The sequence below is a fragment of the Lathyrus oleraceus genome, chromosome 2, assembly GCF_024323335.1.
Source record: "Lathyrus oleraceus cultivar Zhongwan6 chromosome 2, CAAS_Psat_ZW6_1.0, whole genome shotgun sequence".
Taxonomy (NCBI): domain Eukaryota; kingdom Viridiplantae; phylum Streptophyta; class Magnoliopsida; order Fabales; family Fabaceae; genus Lathyrus; species Lathyrus oleraceus.
In genome coordinates this window covers 488,010,430-488,037,279 of record NC_066580.1, presented here as the reverse complement: position 1 = coordinate 488,037,279, position 26,850 = coordinate 488,010,430, and the positions used below count along the sequence as shown (strand labels likewise).

The 26,850-nt window shown below is 33.3% G+C and overlaps 2 long non-coding RNA genes across 2 annotated transcripts; both read right to left on the bottom strand.

The window, feature by feature from the left end:
* Window positions 1-3,567: 3,567 nt before the first annotated feature.
* On the bottom strand, window positions 3,568-4,072 carry LOC127120817 (uncharacterized). The gene is made up of 3 exons (XR_007803260.1): window positions 3,944-4,072; window positions 3,779-3,852; window positions 3,568-3,671 (listed from the first exon to the last, which is right to left on the bottom strand). It is a non-coding gene; the product is annotated as an uncharacterized LOC127120817 (long non-coding RNA).
* Window positions 4,073-24,422: 20,350 nt separating this feature from the next.
* Window positions 24,423-25,991, bottom strand: LOC127120816 (uncharacterized). The gene is made up of 3 exons (XR_007803259.1): window positions 25,892-25,991; window positions 25,356-25,493; window positions 24,423-24,620 (listed from the first exon to the last, which is right to left on the bottom strand). It is a non-coding gene; the product is annotated as an uncharacterized LOC127120816 (long non-coding RNA).
* Window positions 25,992-26,850: the final 859 nt, after the last annotated feature.

The following is a 26,850-nucleotide window of genomic DNA, read 5'->3' as shown; positions in this document are numbered from 1 at the left end:
TGAGGATGGTTACTTAGAGTGGTACCTCATTGTATCACACCCTCGCATCATTCCACCTGTTGAGGGTATAGGTGATGTTATGCCTTCTGATGTTGGGGTACCTGTTGATAACGTGTCATCTCATCCTACTACAGCCGATGACCAGTAGCTGAACTTAATTCACGAAGATCCTTATCTCATAATATATATATTTTTTATATTTTTATATTTCTAAGTAATTATTATTTTTAAAAATTACAATAATATTAATTATTTTAATATATATATTTCATTTATTGTAATTCATTTACTTTTATTTATTATTAAAATTTATTTATTTTAATTTTTATTTGTATCTATAGAACACACGTAACATAAATTTTAATTTGAGCATGAAATGTGATAATATCAATAACCACAAATTTGTCTTATTTTACTAAGATGAACTGATTTTGCTTGCGTGAGAGAACAATCTTTGATGTCAAAAGAATGAATAAATAAGTATGATATCACCGCCCAATACCGTTCGAAATTCATAAATTATGTCTTCATATCATCTTGTGACATGCGTAACAAAAGAATAGGTAGCCATTGGAGTAAGTCACCTAATTTGCTACTCTATTTCTCATTTATCTATACATTATATTTCTTTCATATGCTTATTTAATTAAAAAATATCATATTTCAAGTCATAAAAATCACACACATAGTTTGATTCCAACAACAAAGTGAAATAAAGTAAACTATTTTAAAAAATAAATAAATTAAAAGAAGAGAGTATGAACTTTAAGTACTACATAAGATATGTGGAATTTATACAAAATTGTCTACATCTTACACGTAGGGAGTAAATAAAGCCTACTCCACCAGCATGTGCGATTAAAATGGATATGAGTGTGTAGGATGTAAATTCTCATCTTAATTTATGTTCTCAAATATATTCTTCATCATCTCTATTATACGAAGATTTTATCTCCTATTCTCGTCTCTAGGAATCTCCACGGATCTCTAAGATTCTTATGAAAATCCATAAATATAAATTTTTATTTATTATTTTTAATCAAATTAACAATAAAAAATTCAAAACTAACTACGAGAAATTAAAAAATTAATCTTTTAAAATAAATACTTTTTTTAATAATATTTAATCTATATTCTTGAAAATCATGACCATTAAACTTTCAAACTTGTTTATAAAATAAATTATCGATGATTTTGGGAGATTCGGAAATGGAATCCCAAGGACGTGGATGAAGAACGGTTAATGTGGTTAAGGATCTATAGTATACCATGTCATGCATGGAGTATAGCTTCTTTGAGTTCATCACAAAACCAATAGGTGTTTACATTTGTGCAAATTATAGCACTAGAGAACAAATGAAAATGGACATGGAAAGGATTTTAGTGAGAACTAAAGACTCAATGGTTTTTAATGAAGTCATCAATGTCAAGATAAATGGTATTCTTTTTAGCCTCAAGGTAGTTGAAGATTCACATGGGCCTTTGAGAATAAGTATGCCAAAGGATTTGGATATCAAAATAAATGTATCAAATTATGATTTAGATTACTCACCATTGGAGGATTGACAAGGTAAGGAAGAAGAAGAAGACTATTTTACTTCTTTTGAAGAAGATGACAATTGTAGCCTTTCTAACTCTAGAGTTTGTGCAACATAAATATGAATGGTGATATTAATAAGGATGTTATTGTGGTCTTTTCAAAAGCGGGAGTGGTCAAAGGAGATAGGCTAGAAAAGGGGGAGCATGAAGGAACATATGAAGGCATGTTTGAAAATAAGTCAACTAAAGTTATGATGGGTCCCAAAAAAGCTGCTAAGAGGAAACACAGGACAATGAAGTCGAACAACATGGTTTAAAGTAGGAAAATGTTACTCTTAGAAGGTTTTGATGGCCCATCCGGTCGAAATCCAGGTGGAGAGAAACCCATGGAGGTGGAAAGTGTTGTTGCGGAAATGGGCTTTTGGTCTAAGGCCAAATCTGTATGCAAGCCCCAAACAAATTTTCCTTCAAGTTCCAAACATGCTTAATAGAAAGATCGAATGAACTTTAAGTCAATTCTTTTCTCTAGTCTCAGACCACCTAAATACCTAGATCAAAATATTGGGAAGGTCTCAATTCTTTCAAAACAAGGCATATCTGAATTAGAAGGATTTTCGGGCGGAGAAGTTATTTGTTACGGTTCAACTTCCGATTCCGATGTACTTTAAGGCAATAAAAGATTTTGGGAGAAGAGGAATGGTGAATGTTTTTAGAAAAATTGGAAAATTTTGTTCAATTTGGGATTAGGGGAGTTTAAGCAAATGAAATCCATGTTGAGTTAATTAAGTCTATGGAGAAGATGAGACAATTGGGAGAATTAATAACCCATATTTTATGAGTTATTAAAAATCCTACTACTTAGATAATGTCATTTGTTTTACCATTCAGTAGTTAATTTCATTGCATTTTGTTGTTTATAGATTAGTTTAGAAAGGATGCAATAAGTGCTTTCTTTTGTATTTTTTGTGAGTTTTTTGCTTTTAAATGGTTAGTTCCAATAAGGTTAGGCACGACAGCCTGAGACAACAACTGGTACCTAGAGGAAAGAAGAAGGCTAGAAGCAGCTGAGAGAAAAGGAGGTGCACCAATTGAAATCCTAGGGAACACGTGGCAACCCTCTGCATTGGTAGGAAAGTTGATTTTAAAGGAAAAAAGCAAGGCTCTAGAAGACAAAAGTTCAGTACGTATTACAAACTCTAAGCGCACCATGCAGTAAAAAGGACAATGACGCCTGCTCACTACGCCAAATAAGGGAAAAGAGGGCGCTTATTTTGGCCTATAACAGCGCTTTTAAGCGCCCTCTAATCTGGCGCTGGCATAGGTAAAGACAGCGCTTTGTTCTCCTGGAGAAAGCGCTGTCTAAAGTGGCCACATTATAGTGCGCTTTAAGAAAAAAGCGCCCTCTGGAGTGGTCCATAAAGGGACACCTTAGAGGGCGCTTTCTGGAAAAAGCGCCCTCTAAAGTTGTCAGTGTAAAGTGTTTAGAGGGCGCTTTCTGGAAGAAGCGCCCTCTAAAGTTGTCATTGTAAAGTGTTTAGAGGGCGCTTTCAGGAAAAAACGCCCTCTAAAGTTGTCAATGTAAAGTGTTTAGAGGGCGCTTTCAGGAAAAAGCGCCCTCTAAAGTTGTCAATGTAAAGTGTTTAGAGGGCGCTTTCTGGACAAAGCGCCCTCTAAAGTGTTAGTTATTTTAAAAAAATTTGTTTGAAAAACAGTGGATATATATTTAATTGGTAACCTGTTCGCATGCTGCAAAAGTGTAAAATTCATATTGATTTCATCCTTTAATCCAATGTTATACACCATTAATCCATTGACATATACAACATGAATCCATTTATATACAACATTAATCCTCCATATATACAACATTAATATATGATTCTTTGATCAACAATATACAACAACATATTCTCAAAGTACTACAATTAAGAGAATAAAACATAGCAACCAACACCCAGTGACCACTGTATCCAAAAGCTGTCTAGTAGTTCTAACCAATACTAAACAAAAACGCCCATCCACCCATGATGGCAAACATGTTCTGTATATCCAAAAGCTGTCTAGTAGTTCTATCGCACATCCATACAAAATAAGGCTCAACCAAAACAACAAATGGCAGCATAAGTAGTCCCCTGCAAAAAGAACACGTCCAAATGCAAATAACACAGAACTGTCAAAAGGCGATTGAGCAACAAATAGTAAACAATGGCATAAAGTTAAATGACATAGCTAATATTACCTGAATTCCTGCATGGCTGTTAAGGTAAAAATCAAATTCCCTAGGGTGACAAACGCTGGTGTCTACCACGGTTCCTTTGACAATTTAGAACAACAAAATCAGCAAAACGTGATAAATTCAAATGATAATATATACCAGCTGCGTTGAGAAATATATCGAAAAAACCTGGCATAATATTTCCACTTCTATCGGTCTCTTTGGGGTTGACAGGAAAGAGACGGGTGTGATGTCTCTTTTGGACCACTACAAAAGTAACTTTAGGTAGATACCCATCCTCTATTGAGACACAAGCCTGATGAAAAAAAATTAAAAATTAAACGCAGAGAATTTAGTGGTGTATTTTATGAACGACAAAGTAACAAGAAATCAACTTTGAGAAGTCCTAAATTCTGCCTACAATACAGGGCTGCAAAGTTGATGCAACAAAAAACATATAACAATATATGGTAAGTACCTGTATCTCCGACCATATTTTTTCTTTGCCAACCTTCAAGTCCGGACTTCTCCAATTATCACATGTAATCGGAATATGTTGTCGAACAAGGAAACCAATGTAACTTGCCAACATTGAACCCTTATCTTTTGAAGATAGAATTGATATATGTTTAGATGGACATGTTCCATTGTCGTAGAGGGATACTTTCAAATATCCAGCATCATCATCTACGCGAATGAGGCTTGACGACAATAGAGCATCTCCATCTAAACAAATATCCAGCATCATCATTTTACCTGTAAAAAAGAAAACAATTAAAATCAGATGACAAATGTAAAAACAATTAAAATCATAAAAGTCATTTTACCTGTAATAAAGAAAACAATTAAAATCATTTGACCTGTACCTTTTTCACTAAGTTCTCTTTCTTTTCTTGGTTGGAATATGTTCTACATGTCTCTTAACAACACGGACGGTTGGATTGATCCAAATACCCTCATTATGATCATTTCTAATATATGAATCATTTGATATAATATTCTCATCTTGATCATTTCTGGTAAACGATTCAATCTCAACATCAATATCACCTTGATCTCCAGTGTTTTCATCAATTACTTTGTTGGAAAAAAGAACTATAGACCATTTCGTACTTTTCGGATCATTGACATAGAACACTTGTCTAGCTTGAGAGGCTAGAATAAAAGACTCATCTTTGTATCCCACCCTATTAAGATCCACTTGCAAAAATCCTGACTTATCCATTCGAATGCCGTTATTATTTTCAACCCACTTGCAACCAAATATAGGAATCTGAAACTTCTCATAATCAAACACCCAAATGCGCTCGATAACACCAAAATACGACAGATTTGCAAATTTGGGGTTTAAGTCCTTCACACTTGATATGTGCATTGCTTCAGCTACCACGGTGACACCACTATTCTGCATAGTACTTTTATCATCTTGTTCTTTGGTATAAAATGTGTATCCATTAATCGCGTATGCGCTATAAGAAAAAACATGGAAACTTGGACCATATGCTAAGCATCTCAACCTTTCTGTTATTGAAGCGGGATCTGAATAATACTTTGAATAAATATGATCCTTAAACCAAGGTATAAAACACCGATTGTGCTCTCGTACTATCCAATTTTCATTTCTATTGGGATTTAAACCTCGGAGAACATCCTTGTGAATTTCAACATACGGCTCAACCTCATTCTCATTGTGCAGAACATACAAATGCACTTGATCCCGTTCGACCCTTGATACTGCCACGATTTTATTTCCAATTAGATTTTTTCCTTCTTTCTTTTCGACAAGCTGAGACTTGGGGAGTCCGATTGACTGAACATTAGACAAATATTCAGTACAAAACTCAATCGCTTCTTCAACAATGTATCTTTCAACCATACAACCTTCTGGTCGACTTCGGTTCTTCACGTACCCTTTTAATATTTTCATATAACGTTCAACAGGGTACATCCATCTCATATAAGCTGGTCCACACAATTGTGTCTCTTTCACAAGATGAACAACTAGATGTACCATTATGTCAAAAAATGATGGAGGAAAAAACATTTCAAGCTCACACAAAGTAATAACGATTTCTTTTTGCAACATTAGTAAGATCGCAGGATTGATCACCTTACTGCAAATTGACTTGAAGAAAGAACACAACTTAGTTATAGAGCTTCTTACTTTTTCTGGAAGAATAGAACGTATACCTATTGGGAGAAAATGTTCCATTATAACATGGCAATCATGGGTCTTTAAACTCTTTAACTTGAGGTCTTTCATAGACACAAGTCTTCTAATATCTGAAGAGTACCCTTCTGGAACTTTAACTTCACTTAGAAACTTACACAATGTTTTTTTCTCCTTTCTAGGTAGAGTATAAGCAGCAGGCGGTAGATATGTTCGTTTTCCTTTCTTCAAGGGTCCTAATTCAGTTCTTATTCCCATCGCTATCAAGTCCTTTCTTGCCTTAAGGCCATCCTTAGACTTTCCTTGTATATTGAGTAACGTGCCAATAACACTTTCAAATACATTTTTTTCAATATGCATAACATCAAGAAAATGTCTCACATACAAGGACTTCCAATACGGCAATTCAAAAAAAACTGACCTCTTCTTCCACCCACTTTTGACAAGTGTGTGGGCAAAAGGCTTGCCAAACTGAGTATCCAAATCTTTCACCTTTTCAAAAATTTGATCACCCGTCAATATAGGTGGAGCTCTGCCTTGTTCTGTCTCTCCATTGAACGCCTTTCTCCATCCACGGTAGTGATGATTTGAATTTAAGAATCTCCGATGACCGAGAAAGACATTCTTCTGACCAAACTCCAAGCGCTTCCAATCTGTTTTATCTTCACAAACAGGACACGCACATTGACCTTTTATGCTATACCCTGATAGATTTCCGTATGCTGGAAAATCATTAATTGTGCCAAACAACATCGCCCTCAAGTTGAAACTTTCTTTCCTATATCCATCATAAACCTCCACACCGGTCTCCCACAAAATCTTTAAATCTTCGATTAAGGGCTTCAAGTACACGTCTATGTCATTCCCTGGTTGTTTAGGTCCAGAAATCAACATAGACAACATCATGTACTTACGCTTCATACATAGCCATGGAGGTAGGTTATAAATCATAATAATCACAGGCCATGTACTGTGTGAGATACTCTGGATACCGTGTGGGTTCATTCCATCAGTAGATAATGCCAAGCGAAGGTTTCTTGATTCTTCTCCAAATTCAGGATAATCATTATCAATTTTCAACCACTGTGGTGAATCTGCCGGATGTCGATACTTTCCATCTATAATTCTTTCATCTGCATGCCAGGTCAAGTGTCTTGAATCGGTTTCACTACGAAACATGCGTCTAAATCTCGGAATAACAGGAAAATACCACAAGACCTTTGCTGGAGACAACTTGTTCTTATATCGCGAGACACCGCATTTAGAACACTCATTTAACGATGCATACTCATTTCGAAACAAAACGCAATCGTTTGGACATGCATGTATCTTATCATAGCTCATGCCAATAGAGCACAACATCTTTTTGGTCTCATATGTTCGATTGGGAAGAACATTATCCTCAGGAAGCATATCTTTCAAAAGGGCTAATAACTCTGTGAAACTTTTATCCGACCACCCATTGCCCGCCTTTAAGTTGTACAACTTTAATACCGCAGACAATCTTGTGAATTTAGTGCAACCATCATACAAAGGTTTCTCTGCATCACTTACCAACCTCTCAAACATTTCGGGACAATCCTTAAGATCTCCTTCAAGTGCTTCTGCAATCTCTTCAACTCGATCACAATCGTATGTATCTGCGCCACTGTAGTTTGAGGCATAGGTCGTACTATCCCCCGGTTCAACATTCTCGTTACTTTTCTCACCATGCAAATTCCAACATGTATAACTTCGATCAATTCCATGCCTCATTAGATGCGATGTCAACTGAACTGCGTCAACCCGTTTCCCATAACAACAACCCAAGCAAGGACATATCATTCTACTGGGGTCTTCGGCGTGCGCAACAGCAAACTTAACGAATTCTGATACCCCATTCTCGTACTCTCTCGACAATCGATTGGAAGACATCCATGTATTATCCATTACTAATTAGAATAAATAAAAAACAATTTCAGAAGAGTTCAAACACATTCGGACCTAGGTTTCTAATGATACTGGTGTTGACACAAAATCAGATGTTCATAGGTCGTATAACCCATTGCATCCGCAATCATGGTCACTAAAAACCAACCGTCAATTTCCTAGTGCATCCGCTATCATGGTCGAAACAAACGTAGAAGGAGGAAACGCGCAGTAATAAGGTAAAATAGAAATTGGGCAAAGCTAAAACAAAGCAATAACATAAAACAGTAATTGGGAAAAGCGTGTACCTTTGATTGGTAGAAGGAGGAAACGCGCATGTAGATCTAATAGAGGTGGAAGGAAAACGCCTCAGAACCCTAACATGAAAAAGAACGCTAATAACAGATAGTGAAATAACAAAACGCGCAGTATGTTATAATTTTAATGTTTACTAAAGGGGACATTAGAGGGCGCTTGTGGAAAAAAAGCGCCCTCTAAAGGGGGCCTAAGAGGGCGCTTATGAAAGCGCTCTCTAAGGCTTTCCAGAAGCGCTTTATAAACTGGAAATGTACATGGACTTAGAGAGCGCTTTTTCAAAAGCGCCCTCTAAGGGTAACCTTAGAGGGCGCTTTCACAAAAGCGCCCTCTATTGTTGTCCCTCCATTTTTTTTTTGGCTTCACTTTAGAGGGCGCTTTGTTACAAAAGCGCCCTCTAAAGGGGGCCTAAGAGGGCGCTTCTAAAAGCGCTCTCTAAGGCTTTCCAAAAGCGCTTTATAAACTGGAAATGCACATGGACTTATAGAGCGCTTTTTTAAAAGCGCCCTCTAAGGGTAACCTTAGAGGGCGCTTTCTAAAAAGCGCCCTGTATTGTTGTCCCTCTATCTCCTCCTTATTTTTTCGCTTCACCTTAGAGGGCGCTTTATTACAAAAGCGCCCTCTAAAGTGCGCTGTCTATTCCAGTTGTTCGCTCCTTATTTTTTCTCTTCACTTTAGAGTGCGCTTTTGTAATAAAGCGCCCTCTAAGGGGCGCTGTCTATTCCAGTTTTTGGCGTAGTGGCTCCTCTACGCCAGTAGACTTCCACGCTACACTTTGTCTCCTATTATTGTTTATACATGATTCCAATGTTGTACAAATGAGAAGAAATGAAGGTAACTTTGCTTATTTTCTTTTGGGCATGATTTGATTTGTTCTCAATCCATGATCCAAGACATTTTGCATAAACCATAACTGAAGCAACTACAAAAGCAGCTCTTGAAGGAGGAAAAAAAGTTCAACATCCGTTAGAGAAAAACACTTAAAAGAAACCAGTGAAGAAAGTGAGTTGACTGAAAATGGAGAATACTCTTCTTCTCACTACCTCAAGTGCTTACTACTAATAGTTGGCGCGACAGAAGTTGTCTCTTGACGATTAATCATTGCAAGAAGATGAAGAAGTTACTCTTAGGCTGTTATTTCTTTTTCACTATGTGTTTGAGAATGATTAGCTTATGAACCAATATTATTGTATGTACCAAGCTCATTATGAGCTAAACCTTTTATGTTGAGCAATGAGAAGTTAATATAATGTAGTGTTTATGTTATGTGATGTATTGTTAATGATTTGTTTTATCATGTGTTAACATGTTATAAATCTATTTCTTTGATTGATCAACTTGGAAAAAGATACAAGCTTTTTATTGTGAGAGATCCAAAATCAAGCGGATCTCATGATAAAAGTGGTTGAAAATAGTAGGATAGAGATATTCACTAGATTAGTCTCTTAGAGATAAGTGGCTACAACCATAAAGGATGTTTAGAATAAAACCAAACATGCTTAAGGGTTACAAGCGAGACTTGGAGATTTGTTCCCTTTCCCTAAAGTATATGCTTTTGATGATGTGGAGACACACCCTTAGATCATGTTCTGACCTTTCCTGGAATGACACAACACATCATGCACACATAAATAACCAAGTTATATTAATGGATAATTGACCAACATGCTCTATATTATTGAACTCATTTACTCTCTAAACATTGTTTTACTCTTGTTTGCTACTAAACTGAACATGTGACAACCATACACTATTTTATTCTTGCTCATGCTTATTTACAAAATATAGCTTTTTACAAAATCATTCTAAGTTACTTTCTACTCCCTGTGGGTTCAACATCCTTATTATTTTATCACTTTCTACCTAAAACAAACATGTATACTTGCATGTGACACCATAGATTTTCAAGCAAAAACAATCTAATAAGGAAGTTCATAAGACCAGTTTGTAATGAATATACTCTCTCTTAATATATGTAGGAATGGAAGCATGATCAAGAGGAGAAATATTTATTAATCAATTATAAAAAATTTATTCGACATAGTCTTGCTTCAAGAGACAAAACTCCAAAATATTGAAGAAAAAGTGGTTTATTCTCTTTGAGGGGGAGGAGAGGTGGGATGGACATCCAAAATGTCTTAAGGAAGATTTGGAGGGCTCCTCATTATGTGGAAACCAGGTATTTTCCAACTCAATTTTAGTTTCAGGGGTGGAGGGTTTGTGGGGATCAATGTGTGCTGGAAGGGAATTTCCATTTTTATAGTAAACATATATGCTTCCTGTCTAATTCACAACAAGCAGAAACTTTGGAGATAATTAAAAAATCTTAAGGAGAAATGGCCTAGTGGTGAGTGGTGTGTAGTGGGAGATTTCGACGCCATAAAAAAGGAGAGAGAGATAAAGGGGTTGAACAAATCAATTAACTCAAGAGAATTGGTTGAATTCAGGTCATTTATTTTAGCCACAGATCTTGTTGATATTCTTGCTTGTGGATGGAAGTTCACATGGCATAAGTCCGATGGTAGATTTATGAGTAGGTTAGATAAGTTCTTAATTTCATAAGATTTAATGGTAGCATGGAAGATTGACTATCAATTCATTGGAGGCAGGTGTAACACCTTAAACCCCAAACTCTTTATTTAACAAAATACACAAAATAACTTTCTCAAAAATGATGTTACACATTCTCGACATGCATCTTACTCAAAAAGATTGTAATAAAGCAGTGGAATTCAAAATATCAAAATTAATCTAAATGTCTCAAGAAAATATAATTCAACTTCATATAAATCAATAATCCAAAAACTCATAAATGTAATTAAAAACAGGTAACACATCCTAGTGTTACACTATCAGAGTTACACGCGGAAACTACAATAAACTCGAAAAGCATAAAATAACAAAGAAGGCTACTACGATATCATCCAACTCAACAACAGCCAAGGTTCCTCTACTTGAGTATCTGTACCACAGGGGTAAAGAATAACACGGAAACAACATGGGGTGAGAATACATTCATAAATGTTAGCAGTGCATAAAACAACAAAGGATATCACACTCAAATATCAAACATATGAATCATTCATAACAATCAATAATCACAAGAGAATGTATGTATGTAATGTAATCATATCCTCTACTCCAATGCATATGGTACCAAATTTGAATGTTAGAGTTATGTTACTTATTAATCCACTAATCGGTGGTTCCTCTATGAACCTGGTTCCTTTATGAACCATCAAGCTCGTCGCAGATCCCCTCTATAAACCTGAGACTCGCCACTGAACCGAAGTCCATAACCATTAGACTCGTCATAGGTCCCCTCGCTGAACATGAGACTCGTCACTGGGCCGAAGTCCATCACCTCTCTCCGACATACATGATGCATGCAATGCAACAAATAACGTCAATACAATAATTATCATGTGTTCCTCTCTAAACCTACAACATCTCCAATATAAGGTCACCATAATAGTTCCCCTCTGAACCATACATCTCATCATAACTCAGCATAACATATAATTATAACTCAACATAATATACAATTATATAATTACTCACAATACTCGCCAACAGGATAAAAATAACATTATACAACCATCAACATTCAACAAGGTCTACTCATAATTCAATAGAGCTCACAAGTAACTCTACCACTCTTTATTCAAAATTAAGAGTCACAAGGCGTACTCTAACTTTAACTCATTTACTCTCCAACTCAACTCTAAACATATCAGAAAACACAACTCATTTAATCCGCACAACTATAAATATATCAAACTCAACTCTTATTATCAATATTGCACTCTAAACCTTTCAGACTCCACTCTAATTATATTAAACTAAACCCTTTTAAATCAAAACAATTCTGAAACATAACGAACTCAACCCAATGACTCATCAAACTCATCAAACTATCGACCAAGTCATAAACTACTCACAAACGTTTGAATTAAACTAGTCAATTTACAAATTTAAACTTCTTGCTTACATCCTTATATGCATATTTAATCTCTAAAACATTACTATGATGTAGTATTATGCGTTAGCTTCCCAAAGCTTCAAATTGCACCTCAATCGGAGTCACGGAACTCAAGTTATGGCGAAAAACAGGGGAACCAATAGATTGTCAGGTGGAACCAATTGATTGTTCTAAACATTCTATCCAACATTTTTCACTCGAAGTAGGGAACCAATCGATTGTAGTAGGGGACCAATCGACTGTCGCCTGTAATTTACCCAAAAATCTCACTTATAGACTCATCTTCTTCAACCTGTAACCATCTCAAACTATATTCAATCATATTCTAACATGCCCAAGCATTTCATACCATGAATTTAACGTCATATATCAATTACATAACATTTCACACATCATACTACATAGAGAAATCATATTAACATCGATTTATCACAATCATCATTATGTTTATCATCTCAAAAACACATAAACATGAACAACACAAATCATAATTTCACATATCAATTCACACAAAATTTAGTAATTAACACAATATAAAAACATAATTATAACACAATAATCTAAAGAAGTTTGCATAACCATCTCAAGGTCAAAGACCTCATCAATGGAGGAAAGGAAAAATAACAAGGAAGAGGGTTAAAATCCCTCTATATCTTTTATGCATCATACACCCATAGATGAATAATTCCCTCCACCTCAAATTTGCAACATAAACCTTGAATTTATAGTTATGGAGGCCCTACTCTTGCTTTGTTAGGGTTTTCCAACTCTGTTGGCAACTTTTCACGTACCAACACTTTCTCACCCTATTTTTCTATTTAAAACAAATAAAAAACCTCATTTTATTTCATTAATTTCACTCCGTCCCCCTCAACTCATGGTAATTCTCTCCTCACCACACTAATAATATTATAATTATATTTTCCTCCTAAACTCTCAAATTCCTATATTTATCTATTAAATTTAATTATAAAAATTCTAATAATTCTAAAAAAAAAACAATAATTCCCCAAAATATCAAATAAAACATTCCAACATTCAAATAAAATAATGTAAGGCGTTTAAACTCAATTAAAATAATTTAATTTAAAAGTCGGGTGTTATAACAGGGACGTATCTAATCACAATCCTATTTGGATCAAAGGGAACAACACAAATTGGGGTCCATAGCCATTTAAAATTTTTAATTGTCGGATGGATGATGAAGATTTCTTTCCTTATGTATTAAAAATCTGGAATTCAATAGCCATTGGAAAAACAAGTTATGTATTGAAATAAAAGTTAAAACTACTGAACTCAAAGTTTAGACAATGGAATAAATAAGTTTTTGGGATTTTAAACTTAGGAGTGGAATGTCAATTATTTTGATGTTAAGTTAGCATAAGATTCAACGAGTGTTAGCGATCACTTATAAGAAAATATTATAAAAATGTCAACAGAGTTGTGGCAGTTTATGGCTTTTAGAGAAAGTATTTTACAGAAAAAGTTGAGACATAGGTGGGTGGATTAAAGAGGGGGTTTCAAACTCCAATTTCTTTCATAAGGCTATGAAATAGAGATTTAGGAGAAATAAAATAGTAGGGATTAATTTGGCATCTAGGTTGATTGAGCAAATAAATAAGGTTAGACAGGATATTAAATACCACTTTGATTATGTTTTTAAAGAGCCTTTAGAGAAGGAATTATCAAATGAGGAGAGGTTCTCCCTTGAAGTACCTTTTGGAGAAGATGAGGTAAAAGAGGATGTGTGGAGCAACGCTAGAGACAAAAGTCCCGGTATCGACGGATTTAATTCTTATTTCTTTAAGGAGAGTTGGGACATCTTAAAGGATAGTATCATCAATTTTTTGAACGAATTTTATTCGAACACAAGACTTCAAAAAGTCGTGACTTATTTATTTTTAGCTTTAATTCCAAAATTTGATTCTCCTATAAGCGTTGAGGATTATAGACTTGAAATTCTATTTTAAGCTGGGACAAATGTTGAGCCAGATATCTAAGCCAATGAGTTCAACATCTTATACCAAGTTTGACAGATAATATAAAACAAGATGATAAATCATAAAGCAAATAAAAAACACAAGAGAACTGGTAACTCAGTTCGGTGCAACGTCACCTACGTCTGAGGACTTTCAACCCAAGAAAGGATATTCATTCTCAATAGTATTAGTATAAAATGTCTTAGATGAACAACCGTTATTCAATTCCCCTCTTCTTAATACTACATGTGTCTTTCCATTTAGAACTATCCCTAAATGTGAGAACCTCTCTCACTTTCTCTCAATCACTAACCCTAGTGGTCAATACAATAATCAGAATATTGATTGTTTGAATTACAACTCAACTATCAAACAAATCACTATGCATTTAGATATGAATGCACGCACTAGAGTGATGCACAGACAACAATACAAACAAAGGACTCAAAATAGAAACCTTAAAAACAATATCTTTAACTCTTGTGCACCATTGAAACGTTATGTTTGAGTCTTCTTAAATAACAATGCAACTTCTGAGCTTTTCTCTAATGGGCGAAAGATTTTATCACGTCCATATTTGTAGAAGTTCTACTTTGATTTGTTCTTTTTCAAAAATCTCCAACAAAAAGATTTGATTTGTTTTGATTTAAATATAAATCTCTAAATAATTAGATTTGATCTTATTCAATCTGCCAAACAAATCTAATTAACACATTCTTAAAAGATAGCAACGAATCTGATTGAAACAGAACCAAATTTTTTGCTCATAGCAACAACAACCATGGTCTGCTGACAAAGGTCAGATGTTGCAGACATGCGGGAACATCATGTCCCACATGTTTTATTTTACTCACTAAAACATCTTGTACACTCCTTTATGTTTTATAAATTGCATCCAATCAATAGGAACAACAATCTCCCCCTTTGGAAATTTAAAAAAAAATCAACTATTGCAAAACTTACAAGATATGCATGGGTAAATATTCTAAAAAATAGCACACCACATAAGAACATACAACAACAGAAGTAACACATACCATAGATTAGCAAGATGATTGCTACACATAGAAAATAGAGCAAGACAAGCTCAAATCAGCTCATCTAGACATATCATATGCACACATCAATCACCCCCCCCCCCTTTGCCTTAACTTGGAAAAGGTTTAGATAGAAAAACCAAAGCAATACTTCCAAGCCAGGATCATAACAAAAAAAAACTGGAATCAATTACATATTGCAAAACCATTTTTAAAGTTCCAGAGCCAATACAAAACCAGGGTCAAAAAGAACTTAATCAATACAGCAAGCAAAAACGGTTATACTAAACAACAATCAACAACTTCTTATGAACACCATATAGAAGCAACATCCTTTATTGAATATCATCATCTCCCTCTAAGGTTCTCAAAATTGGGCAAGGGGTAACAACAAAATCTAGCCCATAATGGGCACATGTACTAGATAACAAGAACATATGAACACATACTGTCATACCCCAATTTTCCCGGGCATTTTAAATTCATTTGATACATTTCCATTTGTCAAGTTTTGAATTTTTAGTCATATGTATTTTTATCATCAAATAAAGTCACCGTAATTAGACATATATGCATTACAGTAAAAAAAATCAACATAAATAAGTTTCTAGAAGGTCCAAAATATCTTTCATTTATTATATTATTTCATGCATATATTACATCATTATTCACAATTTAATTAAATAAGTTTCTAGAAGGCACTCACACTAAACCACCCCTAAACTTAATTCTAGAGCCTATAAATCAACCTCATTTCATTCAAAAATGACACCACCAATCATTCACAAAAATTAAGCCAAAACTCTCTTCAGTTTTGTTCAAGTCATTTCTTTCTTTCTTTATTGAATTTTATTTTAGGTAGGCTCTTATGCTTGTCATTTATTTAATTCTATTGCATTTTTATTCTTTATTCATTTATTTATTACCTTAATCATCATTATTTTGCATGGAAACTCAATTGATTTTAAATCAAGAGTTGAAAAGGGTTCTTGAACCTCCAAAAACAAAAGTGATTTGTTGTTGTTTAATTTTTCATTTTTTTGTTGCTTATTTTTTAATTCTGAACATTTCATATTGTTTGTGAGATCGCTTAGAAGAATTTTCATTATTAATTTTCTTAATTTTATGAAACATTGAGCAAGTTATGATCAATTTAAGATGAACATATGCTTGAACATTCGTATCCATCCAGATTTAATCATGACCATACATCGGATCTGCCCTTCCTGCAAAGTGCCACGTGGAACAACCCCTCCCACATGGATCCCATGTGCTCAAACCTACGTGATCTCGCCCATGCTTGAAGAGCTTAGGCTATAAGCTTATGAAAGCTCTAGGATTTATAAGTAGAAAACTAAGCACTTCCATGATAGGATGATTTCTAGGAAGGAATTCTCAATAGGCCAAAAAGTTATATTGTGTAACTCCCTCCTTAAAATTATGGCTGAGAAACTTCGATCGAAATGGATGAGCCCTTTTGTTGTTACTAATGTTTTCTCTAATGGTGCAATAGAAATTAAAAGTGCAGATATTGACAAAGCCTTTAAGGTCAATGAGCAACGCCTGAAGCTATTGCATGAAAGTTTAGTGCCTGAAGATGCAACCATAAAAGAGTTTTCCTTGTAAAAGTCCACCTACACTACAACTTGATCAGGGGGCACTTCTTCCTTTCTCTCACTCTTATTTTATATCTATGTTCTTTCATTGAGGACAATGTGCGTTTTAAATATGGGGGAAAGAACCATTTACTTTGTTTTATTCAGTTTCTTTATTTTTGTTTGTTTTCTCACATAAAAAATTAAAAAAATGCATATTTTTTCTTTAGTTTTTGAGTTACAATTGTGATTATTTTCTTTGTTATATTGATTAAAGAGTCATGGTGTGATTGATTGATTTTTTTGGCGTTCTTAGTATGATAAGTAGGATTAAAGGCTTAATTGTGCATAATTTGTGGTAGATCAATAATCTTTTAAGATTTTGAGCCTTTTAATGGATAACATTCAAAAATCCATCTCTTTTTTTCTTGTGTGATTTCACTCATGTTTATTAGTCTCTAGAACTTGAATTGACTCTTTTTGAAACTGTTGATTATTTGTGCATACTGATATGATAAAGTCAACTTGTTTTGTTTTACTTTTAGCCACTTAGCCAAAAAGTCAACCCTGAATGATATCACCCCTTGCTTGAAAACCCCTTGAGTATATTTATCTCATTCTTTTTTTAAACTCATTACAAGCCATAAAGTGAAAAACATTTTTTATCACCTTATTTAAAGGGTTGAAAGAGCTTGTTGGAGTTATGTGGGGTTGAATTAGTATTGATATAGTTGTGATGTTTCAAGGTTTGACATAAAAAAAATAAAAAAAATAAAGTATAAAAAAAAAGAAATTTAAAGAAGGAAGAAAACTCTTGTCCTTTTGGAAATAAAATAAAATAAAAATAAAAAGAGAAAAGAGAAGAGAAAATACAAAAATGTTGTTTGAAAGTGAATGAAATATTTTTAGTTCAACTCCTGCAGCTCTTTTCAATTTATTTTTTTGACCCTTTGAATTTTAGCCTAGTACCCTTTATGATTTATCTCACTCGTATCCTGACCAAGTTATAACCGAATAAAAGTTATTTTGATCTTTGTGTGCAAGAAATTCAATTGTGGATGTTAGAGTATTTTCAAACTTATGGTAGTGCTAATTTTCATGTTGTGCTTGAGTGTAAACAGTCAACCTAAATACTTGAGAGTTGAGTGAAGTTTATCTTGTGAAAATTTTGTTGCTTATGATGTACTCCTTGGTAAAATATGCTTTTATTTGTTATGACTATCACAGTTAGTTGCTCACTAACCCCATATCCTTGAAGCTTAGAATTATAATTTTGCTTACACTTTGTATCCTAAGAACTTTTGGAATTGCAAGTTTTGTTTTGCTCTTGTTTTTCTGTTTGAAATTTTGAATTTCTAGTTTTGTTCGGAGTGAAAAATTTTAAGTGTGGGGGAATTTGATCAGTGCATTTTGATGCACCTTCTTCTACTATTGTACTTAGGAAACTCTATAATTTACTCTATTATTTTTACTATTTTAGTGAGTTTTTATATTTAAGTTTATTTCTGGCTTTATTTTATTTCCGTACTTTATTTTTAGCTTAAATAGTTATTTGATACATTGTCACTGCGAAGAACATAACTTGAGCTTCAAGAATCGGATTGACACGTTATAATATACGTTGAAAAGATAAGAGAAAGAACTACAAGTTTTATGTTGAAGTCAAAATCTGATTAAGAGTGAATGAGGGTTTAATAATTTGTTAAAGTTCCAGACTTAATTAAAATAGTTAGTTTAGGCTGTTTTTTGTAATTTTCTGGTCGATTTCCATAGGGCCCGAATTTTTCCTTTTGTTATAAGAGAAAACTCGTTGCTACAGTAATCCTAGTCTGCATTCACGAAAATAACACGCTTTGTACGAACCTATGGAGAACTAACACTCTGGGAGTTAATCTGGTGTATTCAGGTTCCAAAATTTTGAGATTATTATAATTATGCAATTGAATTTTGATTTCCTTTCAAGTTCTTCCTATTAATCGTTTGTTTAATTCGAGTGAAATTGTTTTCTTAATTCAACTGTTGTTATAGGGCATAACTGTTAAATTCAATTGATAAATGTTCCCTAATTTTAATCGCTTTAACTCAACTTATTTGTTAGTCCGCATTATCTCTAACCGAATGCTTAATTCGACAAACAGGAACATAATTTATACAATATCGTTAGCGCTTGATTGGTTGTTATTGTAATCGAATGAGAATGAGAATCCGTTTAGGGAATTGAACCTATAATAATCAATGATAAGCTGGAACACAAATCAGTAGATCAACTTATTTATAATTCTGATTTTATCTTAATCAATTATTTTTTATTGTGCTCTTAATCGAAAATAACCCCCCTAATTGTTTCAATCGGTTAAAGAATCATACAAGAGTCCTTTCGATACAATACTCAAGTGTCGCTTCCCTAGACTACCGTTCTTAATTACTCGTTTTTGACTCGTGTGCGACAGCGGATCAGTAAACCCATGATGACTTCTTCAAATATAATCTTCTTCATGCTCTTGAGGTTGAGATGATAAAGTTTCTTGTGCCATATGTTAGTCTCATCAACCTTGGATATCAAACATGATGAAGGCAAAGATATATATATATATATATATATATATATATATATATATATATATATATATATATATATATATATAACAGTTGTCTTTGGACCTTGAACCCTTCATTAACACTTCTTAATATTTGTTGGTGACAATAAATTCAACCTCGTTGAAGTTCACATTCAGACCTTGATTACATAGTTAACTTATACCAATCAAGTTCGCAGTTAATCCTTCTACTAGCAGCACATCATTAAGGCTAAGGAGACCTGGATAGACCAGTTTGCCTATACCCTTGATTTTTCCTCTTGCTCCATCATCAAAGGTAACATAAATATTTGAGTATAATCTTAACTCTTCTAGATAATTATTTTCTCAAATCATGTGCCTTGAACATCCATTATCAAAGTATCAATCTTCTCTTGAAGAAACTCTAAGAGATGTGTAAGTTATGAGACATGTGTCAATTTCTTTGGGTTTCCACACTTTCCTAGCTTGAAAATTCCTGCCTCATTTTTTGTTGAACCTTGGTTGATTATAAGATTGAGGGTATCCATATAACTTATAACAAAAGGGCCTTATATGACCATATCTTATTTCATATGTATTGAGGGTACTTATTTTGAGCAGGATGTTGAGACATGTGGTCCAACATTAGAATCTCAGTTTTCTTCTCAGGGAAGACAAACTTCCTAGTGGTATCTTTTGCTTTTTTGCTCATGGAGTTGTAGTCAAATCATATTCCCTTCACATCATTTGCCATTTTTACAACTTCCAGGATTTCATCAAGAGCCTTAGAACCATTGTTCAAAATACACACAGACTTTATCATATTACCAAGCTTGGATTTTAATAAGGTAACTCCCTCTTCCATACCTGCAATGGTTAAGCCAAGTTTCTCTTTTTTCCATAAGTAAAGCGCTTATAGTTTTATTTTATATCTCTACTACCATGCATGCTTCCTCCCACTGAGTGAGAAAAGTCTGTATGTTTCAACCAACTCTTCATCAGTGATATCTTCATCACTAGACTCACTACAAGATTCATATTTTCCACGGAAATCTATCACTTTGTTAGCTATTTCTTCTTCACTCTTATCATTTGAATCAGACCAAGTGATTGACATCCCTTTTTTTCTATTTCTTTAGAAAAGTATGACATTAAGCTTTAATGTGACCAAACCCGTCACATTCATAATATTGTGCTCATTTTCCTCTGTTAGGTTTGTCTTCATCTTTACTCTTACTCTGGGGAATGATGTCTGACACCTTGTCTTGAACATTTGTCCTCCATTTTATGTCCAGCCTTCTTAAAGCTTTCTTAAACTTTCTCCCAACAAGAGCTAAAACATCTGATAGAATTTCACCTTGATTTTCATCCTTTTCAGTGTTGGATATAAATGGAATACTCTTGTTTTTCTTTTCACTTCTATCATTTATTGTCAACTTAAAGGTTTGCAAATATCCAATGAGTTCATCCACTTTGATGTTGCTTAAGTCTTGGGCTTTGTCAATAGTTGTGACCTTCATATCAAACTTCTTATGTAGAGATATGAGGATTTTTTTGACCAAATTTTCTTCAGGTGTATTCTCTCCTAATGCAAAAGAAGTGTTGGCAATGTCATGCAGTCTGATGTTGAAGTCAGAGATGGATTCATCTTCATTCATTATCATATTCTCAAACTTTGTAGTGAGGAGTTGCAACCTTGACATATGAACTTCAGATGTGTCTTCATGAGCAGTTTTGAGAATCTCTCATGCTTCTTTGACTTCAGTACACATATTGATCAATCTAAACATGTTTTTGTCCACAACATTGAAAATAAAATTCAAGGCCTTGGAGTTTCCAAGAGCTTTATCATCTTTAACATTAGTCTAATTAGTTTCAGGATTTAAGATTGATGTTCCATCTTCATAGGTAGTCACAAGGTGTTTCTATCCTTTTATAACAACCTTCCATGTTATGTTGTTCATGAACATGAGGAAAGCAACCATTTTGGCTTTCTAATAATCATAATTTGTTCCATCCAAGATAAGGGGTCTATTGACTTATCCTCTATCCTTAGTGTTATCCATCTGAATAGAAAATATCTTCCCTCGAGCTCACCTAAACAAAACAGAGTGTCTGCTTTGATGCCAATTGAAATTCAATTCTAAGCAAGGACATATGTTGGACCAGATGTCTAAGCTAATGTGTTCAACATCTTATACCAGGTTTGACGGATACTATAAAACAAGATGATAAATCATAAAGAAAATAAAGAACAAAAGAGAATTGGTAACCCAATTTGGTGCAGTATCACCTACGTCTGGGGAGATTCCAACCCAAGAAAGAAAATTTACTCTCAATAGTATTAGTACAAAGTGTCTTAGATGAACAACCCTTGTTCAATGTCTCTCTTCTTAATATGATCCATGTCTTTGTATTTAGGAATCCTCCTAAATATGAGAACCCCTTTCACTTTCTCTTAACCACAAACCCTAGTGATCAATACAATAATCAGAATATTAATTGTTTGAATTATAACTCAACTATCAAATGAACCTTTATGCCTTTAGATATGAGTGCAGGAGCTAGAATTGTGCACAAACAATAATACAAATAAATGACTCAAAATAGAAATCATAACACAAAGATTTTCAACTTTTGTGCACCCTTAAAACATTAGGTTTGAGACTACTTAAATAGCAATGCAACTTCTGGGTTTTTCTCCAATAGACATACGATTTGATCACGTCTAGATCTGCAGAGGATTTTGTTTTGATTTGTTTTTTTTTTCAAAAATCTATAAGAAAAAAAATTGATTTGTTTTGATTCAAATTTAAATCTCTAATGGACATGGAAGATCAATTCATTTTGTGGAAAGATAGGCTTGACTTCATGGTTAAAAGTAGTTATGCAGTTCTTTGTGACCAGATTGAACAAATTTGGGATTCCATTCAGCCGTCTGAGTCGACTTTAAATGCATAACTCAAGTGTGGGAACCAAGATTCCTATAAATGTTCATATTTTTTTGTTGGAGGTTAATTTTAATTGGCTTACCAACCAGAGCTCAATTGGTTAGAAGAGGAATTCTAAATGGGAGCCATGACACCGTTTGTCCATTATGCTTCAATGTTGTCGAAGATGACTTTCATGTGTTTGTGGAATGTTCTGCTAGCAATGGAGTAGGGTGTAGTTTGTGTTCGTGGTTAAGCATTCCTATGTGACAGATTGCACAACATCAACTAATCACTTTGACATTTTTTCAAGCAGAATTAAAGGAAAGTTCAGCAAAAAATTTCTCTGTTTTTTGTGGGCTGCAGCTTATTGGATATTATGGAAATGTAGGAATCACATTCTTTTTCAAGGATATCTTAATGCTCAGATGTGGGAGAATTGGAAGGTGGATCTTACTAGATGTCTATCTTGTAAATATTTATAATTGTTGTTGTTGAATTTTGTTTTAAGACTCATCCTTATATTAATGTTCAGTATGCTTTGTATTCATCCTAATTCAAATTTTGCTTATAAAAAAAACCTACAAACAAGCATAGACATTGATTTGGATCATATCTTTCCGTACTTTCTCTTAAACTTTCTCATTTACTAATTTCTCTATATTTTCTCTTATATTCCATCTCTTTTATTTAATCTATAATTATCTTTTGCTTTTATATTCTATTTATTTTATGTGAAAGAGAAAGAATGAGGTAATGAAAGAATCCAAAGACCATAAACACAGCAAGTAAAACTAGTCAATTGTATTATTAATATTTATGATAACACTCTACTTTATTTATTTATTTATTTATTTATTGATTATTATTATTATTATTATATTATTATTATTATTATTATTATTATTATTATTATTATTATTATTATTATTATTATTAGTTTAAAACTCTATGTTTTTATTTTATTCACACCACTCAAATATAAAATTTAGACGAGCGGATAATTTATCATAATACCAATAAAATAAACTAGTTGAATTCGGGTAGGACTGTGCTCATCTATTCAAATTTGTGAATTTACTATATTAATAAAATTTAATAATGAATTTTTTCGGACATAATTAATTTTTATATTATATATAAAGTCAAATTTAATAGTATGATAACTCTTTCTTACATATTTATATAATAAAATTAATTGTTAAATAGAAATTTATTAATATATAAGTAAATAAAAAAATTAATATTAATAAAAAATTATTTACTTTGTCAACGGAATACATAAAAACTAATCTTTTATAAAATTTTCTGAAAATCGTCAATTTTAACATTCTCTTTAAAATATTAAATAATTTTTTATTGATATAAAATTTTATTTACATAATCTATATAATAATAAATTTATATTTAATGGAGAATTTTGTTGTACAAACATATAAAGAATTATAAAATATATCGTATAATAAAATTTGACATCTTAATATCATTTAATTTTATTTTATATATTTTCATATCATTTAATTTGATTATATATATTTTCATGGCAATAAGTTATTTTCTAGCCGCTCACCCAACAAAGTCGGTGAAGGATTTGGATAAGAAGAATTGGAAACGTACATACTTATCAGAATTGATGATATACATACTTCTCATGTTAAAATTAAACACTAGAGACAAAAATCAATAAAAATGCTTACGCAACAAGAGCACATAATATTCCGGTGACCACAAACGTATACAATCGCTTGTGAGTTTTTTAATTGCACATGCATACATAAAGGCATACAATACAACTCACTATTGGTAACTTGAAAAATGTATCTAATTTAATCATATTTTTAGCTATATCATTTTAGTCTAATTTCTTTTCTTCTTCTTTTTTTTTGTTTTGATTTGTTTAAAATCAAAAGACTAGATAGACAAAACAAAACATATGATAGGAAACTGAATAAAATCATAATTTTTTATCTCTTATAGACAACTTTTTAAAATCAAAATACTTTATTTTTAAGGATTAGTGTAGGACGGTGAATCGCATTAGTAAATCTTGGATTACAATAATTATATGTTTTGAATTCGATCGAGTGAAAGTTTTGAAGAATAAGGAATTTCTTGTAAAGAAGTAGCGTAAGACGGTAAATCAAAAGGATATTGTTGGGTTACTTGATCAAGTTTTGATCAAGAGAAGAAAATGTATCATAATCAACATCAAACTTAGGATTTATAGTGTTTGATTATTACACCTCTCTTATATCCATACATTTGCAAAGTAAGATATATTACACTATCTCAATTCGAGTTCGAATTAAGGGCAAACATACCCATAGCAAGGTCGATTGGAAACTGCCTAATTATCTTCCACTCACAGCAACAAAACTCTACTCCTGATTATCTGCACGATGTTCATGATGGACAACATAAAGAGAAATGGGTGAGAATAAACTTCAATATAAAACAACATAAAAATGTGAGGGTAGATAAACACACAACACATCATGCATTAAATACATAAACAACACCATTACAATCTCAACATTTTCCATCATGATATACATACATATGCATGAAATGTGACTCACGACCTCAACATTATGCACGTGGTACCAATCAACGATGGTTCTTCATACAAACTGGGTCCCAACATCTGAACCCCAAGCCCCCTCATTTAAACTCCGGATAAGTCACTTGTCCCCTCATCTGAATTCATGACTCACCTCTTTCATAACAATGACAACATATGATATATGACATACAATTTATGCAACAATAACAACACCATGTTTATGATCCCCCTTCAAACCATAAACAACATGCAACATAGCAACAACACAGCTCCCCCTTCGAAACCACCACCACCACAAACAACGATTATGTACTCTCCACATAATTAATCATCCATCTTCATAACAATTATCATTATCAATCAATTGAACACAACTCAACATAAACTCAATCATTTCATGTATAATCAATATCAATTCAATAAAATGCATCGATTCACATCAAACAGAAACACATAATCCCAAACAGTACATGACAATATCCATTAATCTCCAAAACAACACACTGTCAATAATTAACTCGAAATTACTCAATTCTACATGGTCACCCTCGCAAGGAGACTTACAAATCGCTGAGTGAGCCATTATTAGGCAAGTTCTTCTCTCGCTGGGCGCGCATCACAGAACCTAGAACCCATAACTCTGCATATCTCGGTCACTAGGCAAAGTTCATCCTCGTTGGGTGAGACCGCTCAGACCTGAACCTACAAAACACGATTTTCCACCATTGAAGTCGTATCAAAGATCCAAGTGTGACCCTAATCGATCCCAAACGCACAGAGTTTAATCATACATGTTAATACAATATTAAAACACTCAAGTAGGCACATATTAACATATATTACATCGATTTGATTCAAAATGATCATCACCTTCAACAATTGCAAGATAACTCATAAGAACATGAAATTTCAAAATTTAATCAAACAGATTCACACGAATTCAACAATTACAAGGAACATTCAAAACAACATCATAATTTGTAACAAACATACATACGCATCATCAATTGAAAAAAAAAAGAGAAAACCTATAGGAGGTGAGGATCCCTCTCTACCCTTCATCAATTATACCAATATATGAAGTAGCTCTCCCCCCTTACCTGATTTTCCTACAATCTCTGAACTTTGGCTATATCAATTTCCTTTCCAAAGCCCTTGTTGTTGCTCTTTTTCACTTTGTCTTTTGCCTCTCAATTTCCAAAGTGTTTTTATGTACCGTAAAAAGTTCCAACTTTCACCTTTTCTATTAAAACCAAAACCTAATTCCCTTTAATTATGCTAATCCTCATTTACCCCCAACTTACTCTAATATTCCCTATATTACCCTTACTCATCTTACTAACTCTAATTTTCTTTATTTTAATTTTAAATCTAAATTTCCTCCCAAGAACATTATTTTTAATCATTCCTTTCAAATTAAATTAATTAAAATTAATCCAATTAATTTTTACCATTCCCTTAACTCTCTCCAATACCCACCAAGACACATATATTCACCAATTATTCAAATAAAAGCATATAAATTAATTTAAATAATTAAATATAATAAAACTAAATTTAATTAATTAATTTAATTGAATTCGGGGTGTTATAATTCTCCCCCACATATAGAATTTTCCCCCTAAAAAGTTACCTGAACGAAATAACTTCGGATAAGACTCTCTCGTCCGACTCTCCAGCTCCCACATCATGTTTCCACTAGCAGGTCCTCTCCAAACAACCTTTACCAAGATGATCTATTTACCTCTAAGTTGTATCACTTCTTAGTCATCGATTCGCATTAGTGATGCCTCCATAGTCAAGTTATCTCTCACTTTCACATCATCCATTTGAACCATATGAGACAGAACCAAAACATACTTCCAAAGTTGGGACACGTGAAACATACTATGAAGATTCGAAAGATACGGTGGTAAGGACCAATTAAACACGGCGTGAGCTTTTGAGATTTCAAAGCACGACCAACACCTGTCACCAGAGTGACTTGCAGGAACACATGATCTCCCTCTTAGAACTCAAGTGTTTTCCTCATCTTATCATTATAACTCTTCTGGAGACT